The sequence below is a fragment of the Eurosta solidaginis genome, chromosome 3, assembly GCF_040869045.1.
Source record: "Eurosta solidaginis isolate ZX-2024a chromosome 3, ASM4086904v1, whole genome shotgun sequence".
NCBI classification, from domain to species: Eukaryota; Metazoa; Arthropoda; class Insecta; order Diptera; family Tephritidae; genus Eurosta; species Eurosta solidaginis.
The window spans coordinates 2,959,913-2,985,032 of record NC_090321.1 but is presented as its reverse complement, the minus strand read 5'-3'; the positions used below and the strand labels follow the sequence as shown (position 1 = coordinate 2,985,032).

The 25,120-nt window shown below is 35.6% G+C and overlaps 1 protein-coding gene and 1 pseudogene across 14 annotated transcripts in view; one reads left to right on the top strand and one right to left on the bottom strand.

Annotated features, from left to right (window-relative positions):
- unc-104 (kinesin family member unc-104) overlaps positions 1 to 25,120 on the bottom strand; it is a 104,609-nt gene that overhangs the window by 38,356 nt on the left and 41,133 nt on the right. For 2 of the 14 annotated variants that reach the window (XM_067770381.1, XM_067770382.1), the window contains exon 1: positions 4,040 to 4,670. The exons of the other annotated variants lie outside the window; for them this stretch is intronic. The gene's annotated coding sequence lies outside the window, so the exon portion shown is untranslated. Of the gene's footprint in view, positions 1 to 4,039; positions 4,671 to 25,120 lie in introns of those variants that run through there. 14 annotated transcript variants of the gene reach the window in all.
- Positions 13,006 to 25,120, top strand: part of LOC137244119 (tigger transposable element-derived protein 6-like) — a 29,216-nt pseudogene continuing 17,101 nt past the window's right edge.

Below are 25,120 nucleotides of genomic sequence, written 5' to 3'. Positions count from 1 at the left end.
TTTTTTCTTGACTAATAAAATATTTTGCACATTTCATGCTGAACTGGATTTTCTTAAATTAACTATTATTTTTTTAGTTATGTTATTCGGCCAAACTCTTTTATTTTTTTGTTTTTGGTTACATCTTTCTGGTACGATTTCGATGGGGAAACTAATTTTCAACTTCACTCATTACTTCCTCGGCTTTTAATTAACAATAACGATGGTTATGGTTTGAGAAAAAAAAATTCCAAATGCGAATTTAGTTTGGCATCCAGAATTCTTCAAACATATGGCAATTAAAGTTGATTTTATTACGTTTTAACTTTTATCAATTTACTTTTGCACTTTACATTTAATCTTTCACACTTTAAACTTTCTCACATATTTAATTTTTTCTCTTTCATTAAGCGTCAGTTGCATCCATTGACCGTAAGACCAAAACCACTACAGAGATTTGCAACTGAAACTACACAAATAACAAATATTGCCGAAGCATAATCGGATATTCGTTTTCCTGCACGTTAATGTATTTGTGTTTATTATGCTCTTCAACTCAGAAAACACTCAGCGGGCAAAACAAGAGAGAGCAAGGGGAGAGTTACTTTCGCGAGCGTGTGAAAATTGAGAGTAAAAGTCAACAATGAATTTGTAGAGTTAAATCGTGAGTTAGTGAAAAAATATTTCTCAGTTAGAACGAGAAAGCATGATACATATAACAGTAACTACACTCTTTCTATAGATTCGCACTTATTTTTCATTATTCCAAAAAAAATCACGAAATGCGCAAAATATTTTGTTTAAATTTTTTAAATTATTTTTTTTGCTTAGTTTAATCGCAGGATTTTTCTGTTTAGTTTTAGGTTAGGTATGGAACTTCGTTATTTTAATCAACACTATTATATTTGCCGAGTAAATGTGTGAGCGCATGCATATTTCGATGGACCAAATGAGCGACGGCCAAATGATAAAATATTCCACAAAAAATAGCATATTTTGAGATGTTAGGGAGATGTTCCGATGTTGAATCGGATTCTAAAATGTTTAAACAATCCATTTATGTAGAATTGTGATTGATTCGGTGCCGAATCGGAATTATAACTTAGGTACTTCGCATTGAACTATTTCTCAAGTTATAGCAAAATTGTATTAGACATTTAGTCGAAATAGAAACCATTTTAACAGTATTTTTCTATAGATTGATTCACGTCGGTCTTTTTTTTTTTTTTTTATTCACGTCGGTCTTTTTTTTTTTTTTTTTATTCACGTCGGTCTTTACTTCCGTAACATCCCTAATATGCACTAATTATATAGGAAAATAAATATTACAAGAAATAACTGATGAAAATTGGAAAAATTGAATGAACGATAGTGTTGAAGGAATGTAGACACTCTGGAAAATTAATATAAATCTGGCCAAAAGCAGAAGCCCTAGGCATCAAAATAGAAAGGGATGTATCAACATCTCTTCTGCAGAGGTAGCTTATTGCACTTTTTATATCCAAACATGGCATTAAGGACCTTGAAATTTTGTAGTCAACCCTATGAGCTCATGATAAGTGTTTTTGGCTGAACAGTGGAGCACACTTTTTCCTCAAATGATCACTCAATAGTAAACGTACAGAGTTGCCCCCAACCAAAGCAGGGATGGCCAAAAGTTTTACATATACCGAATATTAGCCCTTGTCATAGTGGATAATAGATCGTGCCTACAAAAGATGAGTAAGCTGGCATATAGATAATAGCCGAGAAACAACTTTTGAAATCAATCGGCCAACTCAACTCAGTAGCACCGCACAACAGAGCGTAAATCGAACTTGGAAGGAGAGAAAATCCGGACCAGTGGGCCTCGGAACTCACTATAGGTAGCTACGCACGATTCATAAATATGCATAGGGGATGATGATGATGATCAGCGTAACAGTTGCCCGAGTTGTTGCTATGCCCTGGAAACTAGACGATATTTATCCTTAACGAAGGTTTAAGCCAATACAAACTCGGGCATTCCCACATCACCTACGACCACGCCACTGTATAGCTTCCTAGGTTCTGAGTTCGGATTCGGCGTAATGTAATTTCCAACGCTAATTATAATCAACTCTTTCATTCATTCTGAGCAACTCTTGACAGTAGTCTGCAAACTAGAAGTGGAATGAAAAGGCACACCAAAGCTTATTCTATTTCTATGAGAGTTGGGTTTAACTTCGAACGACTCGAATTCATGTCCATCAAAGAATTTCCACTTTTCGGGCAACACTCAGAAACTGAAAAGATTGTTTTAGCCACTTCAAAAACAACAACTACTAAGCTCAAAACTCCGCGTAAATTCGAAGGTGGGGAAGCATCGGAGACGAGGTCTGTAAGGGGTAAACCTATCCTCCGTTTTTGCTCTTTCATTTCTTGCAATCGTTCAGTCATTCCTTTTCGATCATCGAAATAGCGTTACTTCTTCCTGTTAACTAATCTGTTATGGTAAGATAGCTTAAGTTAGAACATACTTTTAGGCTGTTTTGAGTTGCACTTTCAGCTGCTTATACAATCAGCTTTACGTTTGAACAACTTCAACTAGTCCTAGATGTAAATTACATTAAATTAGTAGTACTATTTAGTACCATTTTCATTAGCCACCAATGGTGGTCCATAGTAAACTTGAATTTCAAGGTTCAGAAAAGATCTGTCACTTTGCAAGGTTTGCCATAACAATAACAAATGGCCTTTAAACATCTAATCATAATAAGAATAAGTTGTAAGAGCGAAAAATCAAATGACAACTATTAAATGTTATTATTTTAATAACATAGCATACTTCAAGGCGCAACTAATAATTTTACATTGAATTTAAGGCTTCGTTCACACAAAACCTTCCTCAATATGTGCGACAGCTATAAGGATACGAGCTATGTTAAATGAGTAAGTGCCTAGTTATGTTAGCCTTTGTGTGATAGTGTGTGCTTGTTTCTTTTTTATTTTACATTGTTTCCATTGTCATGACCTTTAACAATAAATTTTTATGTTGGCTACTTTTCACAACGATACTTTGAGTGTATTCAAGTTTTATATGCTCGCAGAGTATGAGTACAAAATCTGGAGTAAATTGTGTGAGTGTTCAAGAGTATCGTGCGACTGATTTGTTCTCTAATACGAAGCTATAGGTTTGTAGAGACTTGAGTGTTTCCAGGCAATTTTACTAAACTGAGTAGACGAAGCGTTGGGTTTCTCCCTAAAAGAGAATACTGAATATTTCATGAGCTGCGGAGCGTTTATAAGTATGAAAAGCCTTTCAAATCAACGAACGACTTCGTTATTTTTGGTTTTTGAAGGCAGCATAGGATTTTTCACGGACAAATTTAGTTTATTATATGCAAAATTTTTTAAATTACTGTTTTCTAATTTTCCATTATTGTAATAAAAACTTTTAAAAACAACTTTGATATGAATCTTGACTCGTTAGTTCAAGAGCGCCTAAAAGTATGAACGAAATATTAAAACGACACTAGAGTACCTTCCTGAGCGCCAGAGCTCCGATAAGAATGCAAAGCATTGCTACAAAGGGCGAAAATAGATTCTAGTAATTTTTTTTAATTCTACTAGTTTAAAACTCTATAGAAGCGAGAGAAAGATTTAATTTAGAAGTTGAAAGAGGAAATTTCATGAGTTCTAACGCTCCTAAAAGTATGCAATAAATCTATAGGACACAAATTCAAGCATATTGCATGTTTTTTATTCGACGCAAATTTGTAACCTGAAAGTATGCTACGTAGGTTTTATGAATGTCAGAGCGAATAATATTATGCAAATAACCTTTCAATTTTAAAAACAATTTTGGGTACTTTCTTGTTTTTGCCATTAAAATTTTTTATTTAAGTAAAAATACGTTTTTAAAATATGCAAACATAAATTCAAAACTAGGAATTGTTTATTTAAATTAAGGAATATAAAGAATGCGCTTAAAAAATTAATAACAATAAAAATTTTTGAATGAATTTTTGTCGATTCAAGAAATGATGAAGAATTTAGTTTTATAAAAATTTTGCGGTTTGAAGGTTTTTCTCTTTTTTACCAATCAGAAAACTGAAGATAGTTATACGTAACGAACTGAAGTAAAAAAAATTTGCGCAGATCACTTAAGTTTTTCTATTGATGTTGATCTTGTTGTTGTTGCTGCACATTTTCAAAATTTAAAATTTCCAAAAAAGATTCCTTTGATGCCGTCGTAGTCAATATTACGAAGATTAAAATCGATGTTAGAAACAATGAAAATATCAGCAAATAACCAAAGGCGCACATTGGCGTATTACAGGAGGGGTGCAGCAATTATTTTGTGTGCAGGGCATGGCCATTGCAAACACGTAGTACATACGCACACACATATACGTTGTAGTTGTACAAATTTACACACAGTCAAGCAATGAGTGCTCCAATAAAGGCAAGTTAGATGTTTGAAATAAAAATTTTCTTATTCAGCTAAAATTTTTTCGCTTTGTTAACACTTTTCTTATAAAATTTAATTAATTATGTTTGATTTGAATGTAATAGTTTTCACTTTAAACTTTATTTTCTTTTCAGGTAATTATTATTTTTTTCACACAATTTTCTTATGTGATTTCTGGATTTTTTGCACAAAATCGATAGCGACCACTTTAGTTTTAGCTGCGACACGCGTTTGAAAAGAGAAACCAACCTTACACGAACTGCGAGCAACCGAGTACTACGAAGCTTAAGGGTAAGCCAGACGATAGTAACCTGAAACTTGATGTTCGCATGAGTCAAGCAACAACAGCAATGACACGGGGATGACGACGTTGACGTTCAATATGAGGGTGTTGGTAGAATATAAAGACTTTGCCGAAGGACAGTGGAACATGCACATGAGTTCCAATATTAAAAATCAACCTATGGAGGATTATTTCTTCATTGTCCTATTTAGTAGAGGGACCTGATTGCACATTCTAAGTAATAAATTCGGAACCAGTAAAAATATTGAATTTGAGTTAGTAGCCTTTATCGCGTCATCGGTGATATAGAAAATTTGTCAAAGGAGGTAGTCACCACCACAGAAATACTGTTTTGCAATTGGGTCGGTCTAACGCACAAAGGTGATTATTATCAGTGTCAATTATCTCGAACATTTTGTAATATTGTTCTAATAAACTTTTCTACCAAAAAATCATTTGAAAAAACAAATCAACCACACTCACAATTGGACGGTCAGAGTACCAACTGTTTCGGTCTCTCGAGGAAGGCTCTTCTAGAATTTTCCTCCTGGGCATGGGGTTTGCGTCCGAACTTCGGCAATGATGCTGCTGTTGGGGCAGTGCTTCACCAGATTCGGTCATTCAATCTCTGCTTTGCGTTGTTGGCATTTTTTTCAGTGCCTTCGGTAAAATCCAGCGGCTGTACCTTGGGCCTTACTGCCGTGCAGTTGGTTGGATTTTTCTCAAAATATTTAATTTTAACTAACCTAGTTGCACAGATGCAACAATTAGAAGAAAATTTTTCTAAGCGGGGTCGCCCCTCGGCAGTGTCTGGCAAGCGCTCCGATTGTATTTCTGCCATGAAAAGCTCTCAGTGAAAACTCATCTGCCTTGCAGATGCCGTTCGGAGTCGGCATAAAACATGTAGGTCCCGTCCGGCCAATTTGTAGGGAAAAAACAAGAGGAGCACGACGCAAATTGGAAGAGAAGCTCGGCCTTAGATCTCTTCGGAGGTTATCGCGCCTTACATTTATTTTTATTTATTTAGTTGCACAGATGATTCTAGAGTCCTCACACAAATGGGTATTTCTGTTTTTTTTTTTATAGTGCATTCTGTTTTCAGACATCTTAAAAGCCACACTTACCCACTGTGCCGATTTAATGCCTTTTCATCATAAATCAAATACCAAACCCTTCGAATGACGCATGCGCCTTTTGGGAATTAACGCTTACACTCTTATTATAAGTATTAAATTACTAACTAACGAAGGAGAGTATGAGAGAAGTGAGTGTGGCTACTTAAATTATGCATAAGCACTTCGAAAACTCTGGTTGAAGTAACAAATTTAAAATAAAAAGGGTATTTGGTTAATGGTCCAAGAAATTCGAAATAAATGAAAGTGCACAAAAGAAAATTCGTAATTTTAAGAAATAAAAGTCAGCAGAAGTGTAGAAGAATATATGCCAAAGAAGGCAATTGGGAAAAACTTTACAACAACTAAGGCATGACGTAGCTGAATGCGTTTGTAACCATTCCAACTATCGTAGGAGTGCGGGTTCGACTCCCACTCCCGGGAGAAAAGGCTTTGAAGAGATTTACAAGGTATAATCAAAACAGCTGTCGCCTTGTCCGTCCTGATGTCACGTTGTTTAAATTTTTCCCAAATTATTAAATAAATTATAAAATTAAAAATTGCTTGAAATAAATGTTTCCATACATTTAAAGCAATACGGGCAATCCCCGATTAACTTATACGAAAAGTCAGTTTTATTTCTTGAATTTGTGTTGTTGTTTCTTGGAATTTCAGTCAATATATCCTTTATAAGCCTAAAAGTATACCACAAACAATAATTATAACGAAATCTCATTATGACGATTAATGTCGCTATTAGGATTTTATATTAGGGTTGTCAGTATATGTATAAACCACTGCAAGAAGTAACAAAACAATTAATTTTGTTATTGTGTGTTTTTTTTTTTCTTCGAACAATATCATCGAAATCCAATAAATTTTGGCAACTGCTGTGAGTGTGTCATTTACTTTTGTTTGTATTAATACAATGTTCTGCCAAATGCAATAATTTTCATTGAAATACAAGCACATAAATATATACAAACAGTGCGTGCATACATATATACATAAATATGTAAATATTATATTTCTCAGCAGCACTTTGCCACAGCACATCGGCATCACCATACTACGCGTCATCTAACTCGTCACCAACATCACTGTAGGATGCATCAAATTGCTTGAAAAGCAACAATACTATTAAGAGCAACAACAACAAAACCATCAACACTAATAATCATAATAATTTTGAGTATGCGGAGAAACCATTATTTAGTCAAACGCTGAAATGAAATAAAACTTGGCTGACGTAAAATGAATTTTTTATTGATTCCACATTTTGTTACTGTGTGTGCGTGTGCGTGTGTAACAGTGCACGTGTAGGTGTTACTTTATGTCTTTCACATTCAATGAGTACCTACACTTGATTTTATGGGCTGTGACATGACATTTTCTTGCTAGAAAGAGGTTCAGGGTATTCGACATGTTCTTGGTGTTTCCCTCTGATCTGTCATTTATTTTAGCTAAATTTGTATACCTTTCATGAATATGAAAGGGTATGTTAAGTTTGGTCAGATTCTCGGGTATTCAAAGGAGAAGAGGCATAAGTATACCAAAATGAGCAGGATGAGGATTGAGGTTGATTAAGCCTTGTCCGTCTGTCTATTTGAAGGCAAATTAGCCCCTAAATTTTTAAGATATTTTTATGGGTTTGATGAGTGGGTATATTTTGAAGTCCGATTAGATATTTTTCGCAACCAAACGGATCGGATCACTAAGGCATATATCTCGTATCTTTATTTTGTTTCTAACTAGTCCTTTGTAGCTGAGTATGGCTATAAAACTAACATGAAAGCACATTTACACAAACAGACTCATTCCTCCATTTCCCAATTTTTTCCCCAAATTGTCGTCTTTTCTCAACGCTTTTTTGGCTAATAATAAAAATTTGGTTGCTATTCATTATTATGCTGACCTTCTGTTGTTGTTTTTTTTTTTTTGTTCCATTATTTGCCAAAACATATGTATGTTTGTTACGTGGCAAAAGTAACTAACTTATTTAGTCAAACAAATAAGGCCATAAATGGTTATTAATTTTATGATTTTCGCATGTGAGCGATAAAAATACTAATTTGTGTTTGCTTATTTGGTGAATTCAGAAGATAATTAGAAAAGATTTAAGTGAGATTTGTATGTGACTTGACAGTAGAAAATATCCGCATTAAAGGACTATTTAGTGATCGATTTTGAAAATTGGCCTACCTATATCAGCGACCCTCTATAGAGTTGCCGCTAGTAATGTCCTTTGTCGTATACGAATGCGATGCGATCCTTTATTAGCAGCTTTCGGTGCTATCCCGACTACCACGGAAAGAAAAAGATATGTTTACTACTAGCGCGAATTTTTCTTTCAGGGATCTAATAAGAATTTTGAATTGAATTGGAAATTCAAGGTTCAAGACTACAGATTTTTTCTACAGGGTAGGTGCTTATGCTTGTTTGTATATTTATTATAAACATATACTACCAGACCCGGCATACGTTGCTCTGCCCTAGCTTTGTTCTATCTGCATTAATTTTAAGCAGTTTTTAATTCTTAATATCCCTTCCCCTCTCTCCCCCTTTCCCTATCTTATTAATCACTCTTCCCTCTTTTTCTGCGTCTCTTTCTCCATCTCCGTCTTTTCCCTCACTTCTTTTTCGCTCCATATATCCATACCTTTCTATCTTCGTCTAACTCTATCTCTTTCCCCTTCCATCTTTTCTTTTCTCTCTAGTTCTTCTCCATCTCTTTTTCCCAGTCCCAGCCCCAGTTCCAGTTCCAGTCCCAGTCCTAGGCAAAGGGCTGCCTATATACCAAATTTCGGGCAAATCGAACGTGAATAGAAATTGTTCGAATTGATCGGTCCCTGGCCCACTTCCCGGAAAGAAACTTCACAGGAACACTATCCTATCTTTCAATTTGGGTCAAACTGCACACGTTGTGCAAATTTTACTGAAATCGGTTTTGTAGCTTAGGAGTATATTGCCGGCAAACAACGTGAACGAAATTTATATATACATATATGTTAAGATGTGGTTATGTATGTGGTTTAAAAAATATGCACGTTATTCAAATAACTCAAGTGCCAACGGCATATGAAGAATAAAGCATCGTCGATCTATGTACATACATGAATGTAGGTGTGTGTAGCTATCATATGTTATTATCATTTGTAATTTTCCGCACATTTTTCGTATATACAAATAATTGCATTGCAATATTTGTCCAACCGAATATCTTCTTTTCTTTTATCCTCTGACCAAAGCTGGGTTGTCTACTCTACGTATTCGTGTATGTCCTCCACACTGATGACAAATATTTATAAAAAGTACATATTTACGTACAGCGCACCTTCTTATGTAGGCGAATGATTTTTATAAATTGCCAAATCCCACCAAAAAATGTATTTGATTTCACCAAAGAGCTTTAACTATGTGGCCTTAGATGTCGTAGGATTTTGAGTTGTTTAGAATATTCCTTACGTTATTAGGCATAAGGTTTCTCTTATGGATAACAGTTTGAATATTGGGTTATAATGCATAGCCGTGTTTTTTTACATGTATATATATCTATATTTGCAACTTAAAAAAGTCATCGACAATAACACATAGTAGTAGTGTATGGAGAAATAGTGAAGACACAAACCCTTTCGAGCATATTGTATAACGCAAACCAAAATTTAAAGTTGAGACTAGTGGAGACACACACTTTTTAGTAATAATTTTATGAGCAACAATTTCATAAGTGTAGATAAAGTTTAAGTGCATATATATATACAAGGAAAAAAACACAACTTATATGAGGCGTACACAGGGCATTATTTTAAGACCTTAAGGCGAGTACAACAACACTATTTTATGTTTACGGAACAATCAGGAGCGGTATAACGTAATACTGTAACGAATTTCGGGTATATTCCGCTTATTTGAAATCTTCTGCTAAGGTTCGAATCGCTAAACTAAACAATAGCGTGTTTAAATCAAAACTGATTACAGATTGTTCAGCTTGCGCTGCTTTTATACTATCCGTTGCTTCGTTAGCATATTTCTCCAAAGGTTTAGACGTTTCACTTTCTAAAACTCTTGTATCTCCTGCTTGGTAATTAGTTATATGAGTGCATGCATATTTGTAGTTTATAGCCACACGCGTGTGTATGTCTGAGTAACTACTTCGGCTGATAACCACGGCTGATGTGTGAGAGATCGCTTCGTTGCCTTGTACATAAGTGTTGCTAGCTTTAATGTGTACATGTATATACGAGTGGCTGCTTCATGTTTTTATTGTTGCGTGATTATTTGCTAACAGCCTAGTGATGTCAACATTCACCACAATATGATAAAAATGAGTATGTATTGTCACTAGTTCATATATGTATGTATGTCATTAATGAGCTCCTTCATTCCTGAGTTACTATGATTAAAATATGGTTTATGCTTTGATTAGGTATTATCATAAGTCTTATTCATTTTAGTCATTCACTTCATAACAATACTTGACGTATAATGCATGGGCAGAGCGCTCTCACTCTTATATGTAAAAATATTGCTGAAATTAACAGTCATAAAACTTATGATGTATAATATTTTTCTTATCATAAAGTTTATCCATCAGCACAGTAAGCAGCGCTGTCGTCGTATTACTTATTGCTAACAACCGCGTATGCCAATTTTTGCGGGGTATATAGCGCTCTTTGTGTGTTTGTGTGTTTCTGTTGATTTTCCAGCTGATGCAGCATTAAAAATTCGTCTCATATCTACGCAACTGCCAATCAACAGAAGCTAGTTTTAATGGATTTTTGTACAATAAGCAGCACTCATGCAACCATGCCCAACGAGAGTTCAGGGAATAAGGGCGCACAAAGGTGATTTTAGTTCGATTTAAAATAGGTAGGTTAAAATGTTTTTTTTTTTAATATGAAAAATAAAAAAAGGCACGAGAACAAAGTACTAGTGAAGTTCGATGTGACAACATACGGATGAACGTCTAGAAAACTAATGTTTTTTTCAATTAACTCGACCTTGCCCAAGTATTGGTGTTGAAGCACAACAGGCTTTTCAGGCTTTCAGGCTTCTTATCAGTAACAAGTGATACCGCTTGGCTTATCATCGATAGCGAATTACTCGTTGATCTATCGGTTAATTACCGGCTTCTTATCAACGAGTCATCGGCGTCTTATTGGTTTCCTTTCCCCTTGTTAAAGGATCGGTTTTATGTTGAAGATTCATCGGTATCTATATCATAACAATCCGATAAATTTTCGTCAACAAATATACAAAACGATAAATTCTTGATAACAAATCAAAAACTTTTCATAGAAAATCGTAATTTTTTCGATAACAAATCGACAACCCTTCGATAAAAAAATTGATTGAACATTTTTATGACATATCGATAACTTTTTGATAATCAACCGGTAACATGTTGAAAAAAATTTAATAACTTTGGCGTAACAAATTGGTGACTTTTTAATAACCTTTCGATAGGAAGTCGATAACTTATTTTTTCTGGCTTTCTAAAAACTTAATTGAATTTTCGGAAAAACCTAAAAAATTGTAAACTATAAGATTAAGGACAAAGTGTTTAATTCTAGATTGGATTTCACTTTCATTCATGATGCGTATAGATCGTTCAACTGCAGGCTTAATGTGTGTAAATTTTTTGGTAGCATCGAATTCGTTCCTTACATATGATATTCATTGTAAATTCTGCGTACCGCTAAGATCTGCTGTAACTAAGTCCGACTTCCTCGGTGAACTCCGACTTTCTTGGCGAGCTCGAACCGAAAACCACATTGATAAACACCGACTAAGTTGTTGATGGGCATTATCTGACCAAACTACGTGGTGAATACTTTGGACTCTCACTAAATGAGTTCTTTCACCGCCAAGGAACGAGATAAATGGAGTAAAAGACATTAAAAAAAAAACTTCTAAGCAAATACTGTTTCAGCATATCAATAAAAGCATTTGCTTCTATCCTTCTCATTTTAGAATTGCACTAAAAAACTTGCAATAATCTTTTCTATTATAAGTAGTAATACTTTCGGCTGCTATCGATTATTGCGATTATCGATAGTTTGCGACCTTTAGCATGTAGAGAATCTTTTTGTCAGTGGACTCATATTTCCACCAGTTATTTCACTGCAGCAGAGGTTCAAAGTAAAGAACTTTTTAGAGAAATTTAGTCAACCAAATTAACTCCATCAAAATTTTTTTTATTTCTTTCATAAAATCAAGAACTTGAAATAATCCAATAGCATAAACATTCTATGTAAGTGCGGGGTTGGTTTTCCAGACTCAACAACATTAAATTCTGCAAACATTTAAGTAGAAAACATATTTTTTTCACATCCTAAATCTTATTTACTTTTGCATGAGCATGTGCGCAATAAATCTTGACAGTATCACGTGTGTGTATGTGTGACAACAATAAAAATAATAACAAACCCCACACGAACCACGACGCCTCTCCCTTGTACTAACAACTTAAACGTCAAACAAAATCTATGAAAAATATGTGAATGCAAAAAATCCAGTATTTTATTTGAGTGCAGCTGCTTTATGCCTCATGCAAAAGAATTGAAGTTTCGTAAATACTGATTTCTTGTTATGTTTCGAAACCAAAGAAGGTTAACAAATTTGATCAATGTAGCTACAAACGTACGCACTTATACATATACAGTGTAATCCCCCATTACGGACAGTCCTTATAACCGGACAGCTCCAATAACCGGACAGATTTTGGGCACACAGGTTTTTCATTCATTTTTTCATACAAATATCATCCCAATAAACGGACACTCTAATAACCGGACGCGGACAAAGTATTTCAAACCATTTTCATAAAAAATTTCTCATAACCGAACAAAATTCAAAAATATCACAAGCAAGCTTTGTTGTTTATTATAAAAATGAAATAGGTGATTCCCCTTTTAACATGTATGCACATATTCAAGCCGTGTGCTTCAAATTAAGGGTAGTTTTCCATTCAGTTTGTTAAAGGGCGAATTAATGGTGACTTATAACCATAAAGCCATAACCAGATAAAACAGCTGATCGAACCTGCCTTAAAGAAATCAATGTAAGCGAGTTAGCGTTATGGTATGGCACCATTAATCGATTACATTGATTTCCATAAGGTAGGTTCGATCAGCTGTTTTATCTGGTTATGGCTTTATGGTTATAAGTCACCATTAATTCGTCCTTAAGTCAGTTGCATGCGAATGGCTGCGTTCAAAGTTCGTATTAATATGGCGCCGAAAAAGAAGGTACTTTCTATTAAAGAAAAAATGGAAATTATTAATGTTTTCGAAAAAGATAAATTATCAGCACGTGGAGTTGCAAAAAGGTAAAGTATAGTGAGCCCAAAAATGTAATGGTAGTAGGTACACGTTTCTTTTGCTTTGAAAGGTTTAATATTGGCAAAACACAAGCTGCTGAAATCAATAAAAAGAAGATAAATTTCGTTATAAATAGGAATCTGGAGTTAATGTTCATCAAAAGCGAAGTTTTCTTAAAGCAGGCGGCTCTGAAATAGATAAGGTGTGTTTTAATTGGCTCGCTAAGGCTAGAAGTCAAAACATTCCGATTTCTGGTCCCATTTTGAAAGCAAAGGCAATGGAAATTGCGGGCGAACTGGTTGTACCTAATTTTAATGCTTCAGATGGATGGTTAAACAAGTGGCGAATAAGGAATAATTTTGCTTTCAAATGCGTATCTGGTGAAGCTACAGATGTAAATCAGGATGGTGTTGAACAGTTTACGACAAAACTATCATCTCTGTTGACCGGTTACAACCCTCAAGACATTTACAACGCAGACGAAAGTGGCTTTTTCTTTCGTGCCTTACCTGACAAAACCCTAGCTCTTAAATACGAAAAATGCGTGTGCGGTAAACTATCAAAGGAAAGACTCACAATTTTGTTCTGTGCTAACATGGCTGGAGATAAGGAGTGCAATGTACAATGTACTTAATCGACATATGTATATGTATTTATATGTAATACTAAAGTATGCAAATATTCTTTACTTTCAAAAATTTCTTAGATAAACTATGTACAATATATTTTATATGTGTGGTATATATTTTGTGACTTCATCCCTTATAAACGGACATCTCCCTTAGCCGGACAAAAACACTGCGACGGTGAGTGTCCGGTTATAAGGAATTTCACTGTATGTAATTTACATACGTATGGTAGTTAATCTCATATTGTCGAGTTTTGTGCTTTCATATAGTCTTGCTATGTACTATAAATAAAGACCAGACAGCGATTAAACCGTCAAGTGAATTGAAAGTCAAAGCAAATTAAAAAAAAAAAAAAATTACAAAAAAACAAGAACAATAAATAACATCAATGAACAAGAAATTCACAAAAGACAATACAAGAGCAATAAAACATGCGTTTGTGCACCCAGACTTTTTACTCGCATGCGGTTAGCTGTCATTGACACCCACAGCATCGTTACTTTGTACATCAACCCTTAATATGAACTGTAATGGCGTTCTTCTTGCACGGTTTGAATTTCTTTAAAAACTACTAAAACCTTAAAAGTAAATGGCAGTCGGTATGGTGATGAAGAATGGATGCTCAACTGAGAAGAATATTTAAGGTGGAGAACTCCAAGCGCCGCACAGAAACATATTGGTGGCTTCGTAAGCAAATGTGCTTGTCCTCTCACGGAGTGCCTGCACTATCGAAGTTAGAATACCTCGGATTTTTTTTACGGATTCCTGTTTTGTGAGTTTTAAGTATAAGGTGGAAGAGTATATAAAGAATCCCATTGAAAATTTCTTAAGGCAAATAATAAAAATTGTTTTTGTATTGATTCGAGACTGCCTGCATGGACTTGATAACACGGATTCCATACTATTGAAGCATAGTCGAATATCGGTCTAACCAATGTTGTGAAGAGTGTTTTCGTAACGTAGGGGTCGCTAAACTCTTCTGAGCACCTTTTTACAAATGCTAAGACACCTTTAGCTCTATTGACAGTGACACTTATATGAGTGTTGATGCTAAGTTTGCAGTTCATTGTAACTCCCAAGTCTACTAAAACATTAACACTTTCAAGGTTTTGATTGTTAATTGTATAAGAAGCTGGGTGTAAACTCCTACTCGAAAACACATAGATTTACATTTATGAAGATTAAGCGGCATGTGGTTCACATTGCACCAAGCAGCTAAGCAATTTAAATCCGTCTGAAGTAAACAACGTTCTTCAATCGACGCGTAAGTCTTAAAAAGTTTTCCATCATCAGCATATATCAAGAGGTGACACTAATGATACTAGAAAACATATTTTTAAAGATTACTCTTTGTGTTCTGCCACAGAGATAGGAGGAAATCCAACGAGTGAGACTAGGTTGAAATCCAAGCATATGGAGTTTATAGACAAGTAATGAGTGGCATATAATCGCATATAAGGTCCTTTCAAGTGTATTGTGCGAAAGATTGAAGCACACCGTGAACCGGCTGATTGGACCTTATCTGTTCGGCTTCAGACCTGGTAAATCTACCATCGACCAGATTTTTACAATGCGCCAAATCTTGGAAAAAACCCGTGAAAAAAGAATCGGCACACATCACCTCTTTGTCGACTTTAAAGACGCCCTCGACAGCACGAAAAAGAGCTGCCTTTATGCCGCTATGTCTGAATTTGGTTTCCCGGCAAAACTTATACGGCTGTGCAAAATGACGTTGAGCAACACCATCAGCTCCGTCAGAATTGGGAAGCACCTCTCCGAGCCGTTCGAAACTAAACGAGGTTTCAGACAGGGTGACCCCCTATCGTGCGATTTCTTTAATTTGATGCTGGAGAAAATTATACTAGCTGCAGAACTTAACCACACTGGAACAATATACTATAAAAGCGTGCAAAAACTGGCATATGCTGATGACATTGATATCATCGGCCTAAACACCCGCGCTGTTAGCTCTGCTTACTCCAAACTAGAAAAAGAAGCGGTAAAGATGGGTTTGATGGTGATTGAGGACAAAACGAAGTACCTGCTGTAATCGAGGAAAGAGTCAGCGCATATGCGCCTTGGCAACCACGCTACTGTTGGCAGCCATAATTTGTTTGGGAACCAGCATCAACACTAGCAACAACATCAGCACTGAAATCCAGCGAAGAATCAATCTTGCCAATAAATGCTACTTTGGACTAGGTAGGCAATTGAAAAGTAAAGTCCTCTCTCGGCGAACGAAAATCATACTCTACAAGTCACTTATCGTACCCGTCCTGCTATATGGGGCAGAAGCATGGACCATGACAACAGCAGATGAAGCGGCTTTGGAAGTGTTCAAGAGAAAAGTTCTTCGAAAGACTTATGGACTTCCACGCGTTAGCGATGGCGAGTACCGAAGAAGATTTAATGATGAGCTGTACGAGCTATACGCAGACATCAACATAGTCCAGCGAAATAAAACTCAGCGGCTGCGCTGGCTAGGACATGTTATGCGAATGAAAGATGATGCTCCGGCCAAGAAAGTGTTTCTATCGGAACCCGCCTATGGAAGCAGAAGTAGAGGGCGGCCCCCACTCCGTTAGAAGGACCAGGTGGAAAACGATTTAAACTCCCTTGGTGTGACCAATTGGCGCCGGTTGGCGGAGCGAAGAAGCGACTGGCGCGCCTTGTTGGACGGCCATAACCGTTCAGACGGTTAAGCGCCAATTAAGTAAGTAAGTAAGTAATGAGTGGCATACTTTATCGAATGCTATACCCCAATATATAGATAGAGGTGAGCAAAAAACCCCTACGTCCTTAGGACTTCCAATATACCTTTGTAGTTGGGCGCCAAAAACCCGTTTTTCATAGCTTGATTCATATATTGGCTTGTAACTGTATTTCTGTTTGGTCTACGAACAAAAATTTATGTCATCAGAAAAAGGGCATTTTAGCGCTTTTAACAATGTATATTTTGTAACCTTGGAAACAACCATATACCCCGACCTTATAGGCGGTTCCAACTACCCATTTATAACTGGAAGCCAAAATTTCTGATCAAAGTTTAGTTAAAGAATTTCTTACATGCAAATATAAAGTTTATATTACAAGTAAAAAGAGCTTATACTCACATCTTCGGAAGTTTTAGAAGTTTTACATTTCAGCTCTTGGGGGAACTCAGTCAAATTTGACAGATGGAGTGGGTGCCTAAAATTTGTTGAAATAACTCTAAGATACATGGAAAAATGTTTCCCCAAAACTTAAGTACCGCTCTTTTTTCCTTTTCAAGTTTTGTTTCTTTTTCTATTACTTTCCTTCTCATCGTCTTCTCTCTTTCTTTCCTTAAATTTTAATTTTCGTTGGTCAGATTGGGTTACCGTACACTCACTGACTTTTTGTTCTGTCTAATTGCATCTATGCAGTCTTACAATTTACAATTTACAAACGGCACGCATGTACGTTTACACATCAAACAAATTTATTTAACTTAACTAACTTAATTTAATTTGAGTATCACTTATGCAATAAGGAGGCAAAATTTTAAAATTTTTCATAGTAATCAAGTAAATTTTAATTACTCATTTTCAAATCAAAATTAATTTAGGCTAAGGCACTGAATATTCACAGACGTCGTCAAATGATATTAAATGGCAATTAGTGTTGGGTTAATTGAATTCATTAAGAAGTGAATCAACTCGAACGATTATGCGTCCAAACATAGACAGACACATATGTATGTATGTACAAGCACGCACACTTACGCATAAATAGTCAAAAAGGAATGTAATATAGTTTTGGACGAAGTCGCTGAACGGCCTTTACCCCTTTTTAGGGAACAACAAACAAATGCAAAAAATACAACAAATCCCCTACTATCTCACCTCCTCTTACCCCACAAAAACAAAAAAAAAAAAAACAAAAAATTCGAAACACAAAGTTTTCTATGAAAACAAGAGTTCATGAATCCAACTTAACTGTACTGAACTAAACCCAACTCATGCGACAAGGCTAAGCCCAAACAAATGCAGCCCAGTTTTGGCTGATGTTTTATAACGAAACAAAGCAAATCTTTAATGACTTTTTTGGGTATTTGTGAAATGAGGGCAAATACTTGCAGTAATTTGCATACAAAAATGGATTCTTTTGGTAGACAACACCAAAAACTCATACGCATTGCAAGTGAAAAGTGAGTTGAGAATCCCGGTAGATGAGCTGCGTACTGCGAATGCCTTTAGGTGTTCAATATACAAATAATGTGCGAAAAACGGGTTCTAGCCGTTTTAACTGTATTTTACGTTCATTGACGTTTTTTTGGAGGCAATCAGTCAGGCGAATGACGATAAATTCACGCCGCAAGTGACACGTGCAGTAAATTAAATGAGACACGCATCAAAAAAAGATGAAATTGAAAACGCTTTTTAACGAATTCGGAGCCAAAGGGCAACAGCTTGAACAAATTGAAATTAAATGAAGCAGCGCGAGAAATAATTGTGGGAGTAATTGTAATGAAGGATGTTTAGTAGAACATTTGGAAGTGAGGAGATTAATTTTGTGTAAAGAGTGGGACTTGCAGTAAGTACTACAGGAGCTGATCTTTGAGCTGTGTCCAGAGTCAAGATAATGCACTAAGTGTACTGAAATTTCCATACTGATGTGGAAAATTTGAATCAATCGGGATTTAATTGTTGTTAGGGAGTTCTAAATCTAGCTTTTATCAATTCCAAAATATGAAAGGTACGACCACGCTATAGATCACACATCACAAAAACAGTTCCCGAATGTTACCGAGTTAGATTTTGTTTGGGGGCTGCACTCACTTAGCCTAGCCGGAGGCAACTACGTGTACCGATTCCTTAACTCAAGAATGCACAACTTGTTGGTGTTATTTTAAGCAGACAGTGGCGGAGTGTTGTTACTAGTTGCACAAGATGATGGCAATATGAGCGGTCGGGTAACGGTGGAATCGGTGTACAGTTCCAAAGCTTCTTGTGTCATTGGTGAATGGTGAATCAGCCGTAAGGGTGAGGAGATGGTAAAAATTGGTTGTGGGTGATGAATGTTAAATGCTAGAGGTGAATGGTGAAGCCGAGAGTGGGTGAAAATGCTAAAATTACCGGCGTGGGCAGATCCGTAAAATATATCGGTGAATTAAGGTCCGTAAATGTTTGCGATAGAACGGTGGATGCAGAAAATTCCACCTTAGAAGGGGTGAGAACTGTCTTGTAGAGGGCGAGTGTGACAGCCTTTGAAGGCCGAGGATCACCAACGCCTCTTAAAGCACCCCAAAAATAGCCGGGACCCAAATTTCGATAGTGGAAGTCTTGTGCTCCTGCATTCCGTATATTTGACTCCTGCTTTCAGAGAGCTGATCAATTCTATCAGAAGAAGACTATATGTATATGGACTAACCTTGATAAGAGATGAACGAGTTTTCTCGTTTCTTCACTTCAGGAGCCTTGACTTTGTAGCCAACTAAGTCCACGGCTAGATAAAAATAATATACGGGTAAAAAGCCCTCAACAAATTTTTGATGACAAAGAACAGGTAAAAGTAGAGTAAGTTGATAAGACTTGCCCAAAAAGGGCCCTTAAGAAATCCGCCAAGTAGATGGTATTCTAAACTTATTTATTCATATAGTCGGCCTCATTAGAATACGCAAAAGTTCCAATGAATTTGCACATCAGCAAGTCCCCAAGCTAAATAAAGTTAAAAATCGTGCAACGTTAACTAGGAAAGATGAAGAGCAAAACAATATTGTTGAAGCCAAAAATGAATGCGCTGATGAGTAAAAGTAACGAGACTCAAATATTTGCGAACAACAATCAAGCTCTATTCACAAACTCATCCATAAATTCATGGACACCATAAAAGTCAAGTCGGCAAACAAATGCCACACAAAGCAAACAAAACACTCAAATAGCGGCAACCACCGACCAGACCAATGTTGATCGAAAACGGGAGTAGAAATTGTGGAGCAGCAATGTAAGGGATTGATGACGTATATTGCGGAACTAAAACAATGGAGAGTAGGAAAGTCACATAAGCAGATATGGTTATAAATATATTTATGTAAGTAGGTAAAACTATATAATTTGCGTATTGATATCCCCCGCATTGCTGTCCTTCTAAGCCCATTGAAGTTTTGACTTTGAATGAGTCATTCAGTGTTTTTATTAAGAATGTAGTCAAGAAGAATTCCATTTTGCTCTGTTCCAAGCAAATCTTGACCAAAAATCAATTTACAACGTACCTCAAAATTTAAAAATCGAACTCAATATTTGTTATTTTGTTTTTTTTTTTTTATAAGCTTTTATTTAGTTTCACTTTTGTTGTCTGTAATGGAATCATGCAAGTTAAATTTGATACACTTCCCGGTGTCCGATTGAGCTGAAATTTTGCACACATGTGTAACTCCGATGACAATGCAATATTACTTTCTTAGAATTCGATAAATTAATCGATAACACAGTTATCGGTAAAGATTTGTATTTACTTTGGCATAACAGCCTAAGTCCCATACAAACCCACCGGTACCTATCCGTGGATTGTGATATTTTGACGTGGTGAATCACGTGTCACGCGTGGTGAATCTCAACGCTTGCGAAAAGCGGTGACACAACCCTCTGTTGTATTTCTGTGTATAACCAACATAGCTGAATTTTTAAGGCTGTTTATCTCTGTAATCTTTTCTGTAATTTATTTTGCTTTTGGAAAAATTACCTATTTGAAAAAAGCTGGCTGAAAAATAATGGCATAACAGCTTAAGTTAAATCAAGAATGGAAAATCTTGGAAAATTTGAGCAGATGTGGCAATTTCGCGCGTCCGTTGAACGAAATATTGACAATCTGCTGATCATCGCTAAGAAATTAGCGACATTCCATCAACTAAGCAGCACTTTAGCAATACTACTGTTATTATTTGGCCGCTCAAACACACAAATATTAATTGTGCATTAAATCTAAAATATACGAATGCACCATAATAATTTACACGGCCAAAGCCATAATAATTCACACGGGTCATCAATTCTTTCTCTGATTCAAAATCTGAACTACCAGCGCTACCGTCAACAGCTCAGTGTCATCATTGCCAGTAGCGCCAATAACACCAAACTCGTGCCTGACACACAAAAGTCGTTTCACTCAATAGCGCAAGTAAAATGTACTACGCATTCACTACTAAGAAGCGTCAAAAATTCGCTTGGAGTAATTTCGTCAATGAGCTACCATTGAGCTGGCACCGCATTGGCGCTGGCGCCATGCAATTTACATCACTAAAATTGCGCGAATGCCCAGGCTTATGACTTCAATACTTATATTTACAATGCTTTAAACTTTAAATACACCTCTGAAGTTGCTGCGCATAAAATGTGTACTAATAAATTCCAATACGCATTATACGCAGATGTAACTGATATATGTGTTTTTGTTTCACCCCCTATACTTATATTTAAAGCTTTTCTAAGAACAAGCTTCTATTACTTGTTAATAAAACGAACTAAAAAGTAAAAAATAAAATTAAAGAAAAAAAAACTTTTTAAAAATAAGCTTTTATTATTTTGGTTAATAAAATTAACTAAAAAGTAAACAATAAATTGACTCTAAAGAAATATAACACTTTATAAGTTCATTGTAAGCTTAAACGATAATTAGGCTTTTTCGTCTGCGACAAAAAAATTCTATATTGTACATAATTATATATTTTTAACATTAAAACTTTACACCTAAATTATTAAATCTTACAGTTTATATCACAGTCCTAATTGTTCTAATAAAAGCGTGTTACATTGCGATAGCAAGAAAATGAGATCCTAAATGTTCTTAATTATACCATCAAAATTTAACACGTTTTTTATTAGAACAATTAGGACTGTGATATAAACTGTAAGATTTAATAATTTAGGTGTAAAGTTTTAATGTTAAAAATATATAATTATGTACAATATAGAATTTTTTTGTCGCAGACGAAAAAGCCTAATTATCGTTTAAGCTTACAATGAACTTATATAGTGTTATATTTCTTTAGAGTCAATTTATTGTTTACTTTTTAGTTAATTTTATTAACCAAAATAATAAAAGCTTATTTTTAAAAAGTTTTTTTTTTTCTTTAATTTTATTTTATATTTAAGTTAGCTCATTGCGCGTATATAATAATACCGCATGAAGGTCGAATAAGATTCGAATTATTTGGCCAGCTCGAAAGCTTAAACGCCAACGCCAATTTGTTAGTGTGCTTTGATAATTGTAGTTTCAATTTACTAATTTACGAGACTTTTCTCTTATTTTAATGTCTATATGTATGTTTAAGTTTCCATAAGTGGCGTGTTGCCTGTTTTCCTTTGTCCCGTTGCGTTCAGTTATATTTGTTCCGCTAGTTCGCGTTTCTGGACGGCCATAACCGTTTAGACGGTTAAGCGCCAATTAAGTAAGTAAGTTCGCGTTTCTTAAATTTTTCTTTCACAGTTATATGTTGCCACACCATTTTAAATTGCAATACTTCCTGTTGGGAGTGCAAAAACTTTCTCTGAATCCAGGTTTGGGAACCATTGCACGTCTCAACTCCGCCAATTCGCCAGAATGGAGTTTAGGTGCCACCCTTCAGGTCCATTTTAGTTTCCGGCTCAACCACTTCAAGCCCGAAACTATCATGGTTGAGCCGAGGTTGGCACTGCACGTCCACTCTGACGTAAGGACAAGAACGGAATGATTTTGTTATTTGATTAGTGCCAAAATTTACGTTGATTTGCAGAAAATTTACTTTGGATTACCACGCCTAAATGTATACATGACTTAAATTTAAATATTTTCATGCTTTATTGACTTTTCAAACTGTAAAGAGCTTATTGATTTAGCGGTACAAGTGATAACAGTAAAAAATTCAAATTGGAACCAAAGTTCTGTTCACTCGTCAGAATTAAATCTGTTCATAGAAGGACGCTGGTGGAAGATGTGACGCACAGGGATCTCAATATGAAATAAGAACCTATAACGCTTTTATTATTGCCTCTAACAAGCTTGCCGTTACAAATTTCAGGAAAAACAAAAAATAATGTTTCGAGCTTTTCTCCCAGCCTTGGCGGAAAATATAGATAAACAAATACATACAAATACTCCCATTTTGCAGCCCCTAAAATTATGTTACGTAATTATCGTCTGCAATTTTTGCTTCACTTCTTTACTTCCGAGGTTTAAGGCTAGAAGTACCAGGAAATTTTTGAAATCTAATCAAGATATAAGGCTGCGAAAAAAATATTTGGGTGACTGAGAAAGGATGTTTATCGAAAGAAGTAAAGCTTATTGAGAACTCAAGCAAACGGAAGAGCACAAAGATTCAGAAAAACCGAAGGAGCTTGAAAAAATATTCGAAAGTTACTGGTCTGTGAAGTATCCAATAGAAACAAATAACGAGCGGTGAGGGATAGCGGTAAAAAAGATGCTAAAAATTTAAAAGCTACTCTGCTGCTCGTGTTCAAATTGTCAATAGTATTTAGCCTTATCAATTTGCTGACCAGAGAGAGATACGATTTATAGCCAGTTTAAGGTAAGAATTAAAATGAAAAAAAATTATTTAATTGGTGTTTACATGAAACTAGCAGACCCGGCAGAATATGCTACCCCACCCTCCGCCACTTCTTCCTCTACCCTTCTTTCCGTTCTCATGGACAATCTCTTACCACCTCTTCTTCGCCCTCTCCCTTCTTACATTCCCTTTTACTCTCCTTCAACTAATTCACTTCTCATTCCCGCTTCCACTCACACTCCTTTAACCACTGAAGAACGATATTTGCAAGGAAGGAGCCACGCACTCTTATCTGACTTTTTTTTTTGGTGGTGCGGCAGATTAAACCCATATTGCCGAATATTTCCATTTTCCGCACTCTCTCCGCCCTCCCTTCCTATTTGTATGGGAGGTCTTCGCCCTTGAAATATCAAAGTTAATTACCTCTGTTGAGCGTTATTACTGAGCACGTTATGTCTTTTTACTTCCAAAAATTTGTATTTTTGGTACCACAGCACCTGGTATCCAAAGTTATCTTGTTAGGAGACACAGATGGCTCCCTTAGCTGCTAGATGTATATTTTAGGATGACACTCAATAAAAATAATTTTGATGCCATTATCATACTGCAAAGTTAACAACGCACCCCAACTACTGATCAAATGCCGTCGTTTTTAATGGAATATACAAATTGCTTACCAATTTAAATTTTTTACGAAAAAAGCCCTCACACTGCGTTGTGATATAGCCAAATGAGCAGTTTAATGGTCTATGCGCTGGAGGCGACAACAATCAAACTCACACATACATACAAATCTTACATCATCAAATAGTAGCTCTTAACGTTTTATGCGATGTCCCTGAATAACATTCAAATGCATATCGAGTTTGCTGCCAATTGCTCAGGGCAAAATTTCAACACAACAATCGAAAGGAAGTTTTATTTTTTCCAATACTCAGTATGGGTGGACGCCCTATAATACACTTTTAATACTCTTTTATAAAATAATTCTATTGAAATTGCCATTTTTCATATTTTTTGCCGCTTAACGTTAATGATGTTTAATTTATCTCAATTTTTAAAATTTTTTTTTCACTTTAAGTACTATTTTGTTGTAGTTTTTCATTTGCATAACAGCAATTGGTTTAAGTGTCATTTTAATGGCTGCATAATGAAATGCAATTGACCCGAACTACGAGCACCTTAAAAATGCTGAAATTTATGTGTGTATGAGTAACGAATTTAATTGCGAAAGAAAATGGTTTTGCGTATTTTAAGTTCCTACTGCAATGTAGCCTAACTTGTCAGCACTTTTACTGAATGGAATTTAAAGGCCAGCAAATTGGAAGGGATGAAGTTAATAGATTCACATAAGTCGAAGCTAGACGGAGTTGTAAATATAATGGGTTCGACGGGTCAACACAGCCAAAGAAATTCCTAAAAGTCAGGAAATATGGGATTGAAAGAATAGAAATGGTTTCTTCAACGAATTTAAATGGGGTTTTTTGAAAACCAAGAAGTTTTTTTTTTTTTGCTTGGGATAAAATATCCGATACAAAATTAAGTTAAATTACGTAGTAGAATAATTACAAAGACATTAGCTATCAACTGAGATAAATTTTTAGATGTTATATTTAATCTTGGCATTGAAGAACCCATCATAAAGCAGAATCATATGCACCTAGCTGGGGGTAGTGAGTTTACGGAACTTCCATGGAGAAACTCTCCACAAGGCGGTGTGATGTCAGACTTGCTTTGGATTTGTGACAATCAGCTGCCTTATGTTAGGAGCACTGAAGATGCGATGAGAATGGGACGCAGACTTAAAGTCTCAGCAGGAATCACTCAAATATAAAACCACTAGAAAGATGAACCAAAGCTT